Below are 4,747 nucleotides of genomic sequence, written 5' to 3'. Positions count from 1 at the left end.
CCTGCCTCGCTTGCACAGGCCTTGCCCCAACAGCCCTCAAAGCAGGGCACCCTGTGGGCTGGAAATCCAGCAGTTAGGTCGCCTCCCATGCCTCCCCTCCCCAGCAAGGCCTTTCCAATCAGGTCACTGTCCCCATCCCCTGCCCTCTAGGCCAGCATGTGCTCCTGTCGCTGCCACTTCCTCTCAGCACCCCTGGCCTCCTAATGAAACAAGAAAAATAATTCTTCCTCCCTCTGCCACCACAGCTACTGCTTTCTCGCCCACCTTTCTCCACCACCACCACCACCACCACCACCACCACCACCCTCACCACCACCCTGCCCTCATCTTGGACTGGGGCTTGGGAGGAGGCATGACCTCTAATGTTCTGAAGGGTTTTCTCATACCTAAGGCCAGTGCAGCATCAGCCATGTTGGGTCCCTGGCCTGAGGTGACAGACAGAGCAAGGCCCTCTTGTTCCCCAGGGCCATTTGTTTCCTGTTCTTTTGATTCAAATTGGAGACGTCAAGGGGGGCCTGGGAGTGATTTCTCTCCAGAAGTGTGATTTGTGGCTCCTTGACAACTCTGAGGGACAGATTTGGCGGGGCTCCCCAGGGTTAGCGTAATGGGATTTCCTATTATTATCAGTGTCTCTAAGGGCCCGACAGACAGGGGGGCAGGGCCACTGATACCTCAGAAACCAGAGATAAAATTCTTCAAAGTGACTCTGACAAAATGAGGGAGATAAATTATCATCACAACCAGGATGATGTTCAGAGGGGACAAACACACGATAATATGTACAGAGACCAAAACCCAGAACTAATATACTAATGTGCCGCATGGGAGACAAATGGGCAGTGATTGAATTGACACATACATAGTTAAAGAAGAACTGGGTGCATAAGTTGAATGAGTCCATAGTTCTAGAATAGCTTTCTCCCTCTTTCCTCCCTTCTTTCCTTTCTTCTTCCCAAAATTCATGTGGATACTAGTGTATAGTAACAAAAATATAGTTCCGAGGAGCTGAGAAATCATTGGAATGTGAGTGTCCGAACTAGAAATAACCCCAGAGCCTTCTAGCCCAACCCACATACTGTAGTCAGGGAAATGGATCCCAAAAGGCCCATTGCAGTGTTTAGAAACAGGACTAGGATACAACCCAGTAATGTATGATCCTTCCCACAGCTGGAGTGCTCCACTGTACCTACCACTGCTTGTGCCTTGGTTATAAGCAACACACATCTTTAACACATGTGGAAAAGTAAAGAAGATCTGGAGAAAAGCAAAAGCAATGCACCAAAGGACTGGGTGTCGGGGTTTTTCATTTTTCTTTAATTTAGAAAGAAGGAAGCTGATAAGGCAACATTCTATGGTTGTGGAGCATCTACTATGTGACAAGTATTCTATGAAGTCACATCTTCAAAATGTGACTCCTAAACCAGGGGAGTTGAGTTCTCTCATGGCCTATATTTTCCATTTCTTCTGAGAATGAAAGAGGGGAAATAAAAGTAAAAGCAACCCAGGGAAGGATTTTGCCATTGATAGAAGAGTGTGGGCACCTAGTATGTCCTCAATAACCACTGCCAAGTGGAATGAGTGGCTAGTAAGGAAAGCACTCATAGCCTTCATTTTCGTGAAAGCAGAGGGCTAGACAACACCACTTTGTAAGGTCAATTCCATCTTCATTCTTATGTTCCTAAATTCGATTGTCCATTTCAGATCTTTTTAACCTGGGCCTCCCATTCTAGGGTGAGATGCATATTGCTAAATCAAGAGTCTCCCTACTTGTAGGATATTTAGTCTCTTAAAACTCAAGGTTCCATAGCAAACGCAGCTCAAATTGCACACCTATTAGAGACCAACCAGTAACAGAGTACAGTTGGTCTTCACATCTTTGGGAGGCCTGGGTGGAGGAGGTGACCTCCAAAATAAGCAAGACTTCTATCTGATTTTGTATCTCTAGCTGGAGGTTCTTGACCCTAGTGCTGACTACCAGCCGTGAGCCCAGCTTATAAAGCCAGTTCTTTATCTGAAGAGAAGCTGAAGATGTATTTGGATTTTATCCCAGGCAAAGGTCATTGGTGCCTAGATAAGGTCAGGCCCACATCCCTCAGTTTATCTGGTTTCTATTTTAGTCCTTTAGTGAACCAGACATAGCTATCTTGGAATCTGAATTTGGAGAGAGAGAGAGAGAGAGAGAGAGAGAGAGAGAGAGAGAGCGAGCTAGAGGTTGGGCACTGTGGACATCTTCACAGAAGTACGGTTACCAGGCCCGGAGGCCTAGCCTTTGCTGGTTTAGCTATACTGTGTAGAATGGAAAGCACCCAGTTTGGGGTGAATGTTGTCAGAAAGACAAAACTAAACCATGATAAAATGATTGAATATATAATCTAGTATGGGACTTCAGTGTACAGTAAAGGTTAAAGGAATAGAGAAATTGTAGAAAACCTGTAGCTGTGGGGGTGGGGGTAGATCTGTGAGCATTCCAGACTGAGAACCTCTGCCAAAGCATGGAGCGCGAAAGGCCTAGGTGGGCTTGAGGAGCAGCAAAGGGACTGGGCTGAGCAACAGAGGGGGTTCGAGTTAAAGAGTGTGAAGTCACATCAGCAAGGTGCTCTGGGAAGGTCTTCAGAAGAAACCATGCCTGCCAATACTTTCACAGTGAGGAAACCAAACCTCCCCAGCTCCGCTCTGGCTGCTTCTCCATGCCCTGCAGGCAGCCTCATCCTGGAAAACCTTCAGCTGCTCTGAGAAGCTTCGCTTCATGGTCTGGTCAGTAACAGCCCAGGGCTCTTGTGAGGCCTTGAAGTTCAGTCACAGGACAACTGGTGGTGGCTTTGCAAGCCACATAGCATATGCAAAATGATGGGTGCTGCAGATGTGAAAAGGTGACTGTCACGAATTATAGATCAATAAATTGATACTGATCAAGGGTGAGACTATTAGACAGATGCTTAAAAGGATGATTGGTGAGCACTTATAAGAGGAAGTAAAGATCGCCCAGCCCCTGCGCTGACTCAAGAAAAACAAAGCACTCACTCCCAGCTCAGCTCATTTCCCTTCATAGGTAGGATGGCCAGGTAGATGAGGGGAATGTGGCACCCACAGCATTTGCAGTTTCACAAAACATTCTCTTAACACTCTTGGGACAACAGAGAGAAAATGCAAGGCGAGTAAAGGGAAACCTAGATAGAATCTTTTTTTATTTTAAAGAGAAAAAAATAAAAAGTCAAGATAATAGGAAGGTAATGAGGCTTAATACATTGCATATTGTTATCTTTAAATCAGTTACTCAGGGTACAAAACATTGGCATTTAATAGTCCAAGCAATGTTAGGACCAAACTTTCTTTTCAGTGAACTAAGAGAAATTAGTAGTATAACTATCATATATATATATATATATATATATATATATATATATTTGTTTTTTCTTTTCTCTTTCTTCTTTTCTCCATTCCCCATCCCAATTGCTATTTCCTTTTGAAGTTTCTTCTCATTTTTCGATAACTATTGTACATTTTGGATCTTATTTACCCTTTCAGCTTCTCACACTAGGGAGACAATTCACACGTGTGCATCTGGTTTGTTTCACTCATAGGTATGGTCTGGAGTTGCATCCATTTGCATTCAAAAGTCTCCCATTTCTCCTTATCTAGTACTCCATTGTATAAAAAGACCACATCTTTTTTTATCCATTCCTCAGCTGATGGGCATTTGTGTTGTTTCCAAGATCCAGCTATTATAAATTGTGCTGCTACCAACATGGGTGCACATGTATCACTGTGGTATGATGTTTTTAATTCTGGTAACCTTTCCAGAAGGGGAATGGCTAGGTCAAATGCGACCACAATTCTAGTTTTTTGAAGAATCTCCACACACACTGATTTCCACAGAGGTTGTACCAGTCTACACTCCCACCAACAGTGGAAGAGAATTCCTTTTCCTCACAGCCCTGACAGCATTTGTTATTGATTTCTTGATGATAGCCATTCTTTCTGGGGTAAGATGGAACCTTAGTGTTCCTAGGCAGACTCTTAACTGGGTAAATGACAGGCTACACACAAAAGGATTCTGTCTTAATGTCACCAGATCAGACTTACAAATCTCATAATGCTGGTAAATTCCTTTACTTGAATTCCAAAATGTAACAGTATAAGGGTAGGATGTGAGAGAGTAGCCTATGGGATTTTAGCATAAATGAAAGCTCATCCTGAGTTATGAGTTGCTACAAAAGGACCATGTTAACCATGACCGTGGACCATATTAATAAGAAGATGTCATTCAGAATAAAGAATGTGATCACCTGTGCTGTTCTGCACGAGTCTGACTGTACCTGCTGCCCTCTGTTCAGCTACAGGCACCAGACTTCAAGGGAGACGTTAGCAAAAGTATGCCCAGGGAAGAACGGTGAGAACAGTGGCAGTCCCAGGAGGAACGTGTCTACTGTTGCCAAATCCTTACTGGGCCCATGGGAGAGAGGAAGCTGTGGGTTTGTTCTGCGTGATTCCAAAGGCTTTGCGATTTAATGGATGGAAGTTATAGGAAAACAGATTTAGGTTCAATATAAGGAAGTTGCTTTTTCCTTTCTTTTTTATAATAAAAAATTGTAATAAAAGTTTCAGCTCATGATTCTAGCCTCCTGAATTCCTTTAAAACTTATTCCCAACAGTTTCAAAAACACAGAGCAAAATTTCCTATGGCTCAGGGTATAGCTCAGTGGGCAAGTGCTGGGCCTGGCATGCATGAGGCCCTGGGTTCAACCCC

The sequence above is a fragment of the Octodon degus genome, unplaced genomic scaffold (genome assembly GCF_000260255.1).
Source record: "Octodon degus isolate 3935 unplaced genomic scaffold, OctDeg1.0 scaffold00280, whole genome shotgun sequence".
NCBI lineage: Eukaryota > Metazoa > Chordata > Mammalia > Rodentia > Octodontidae > Octodon > Octodon degus.
The sequence above is the reverse complement of the archived record's forward strand: the minus strand, read 5'-3'. Positions refer to the sequence as shown.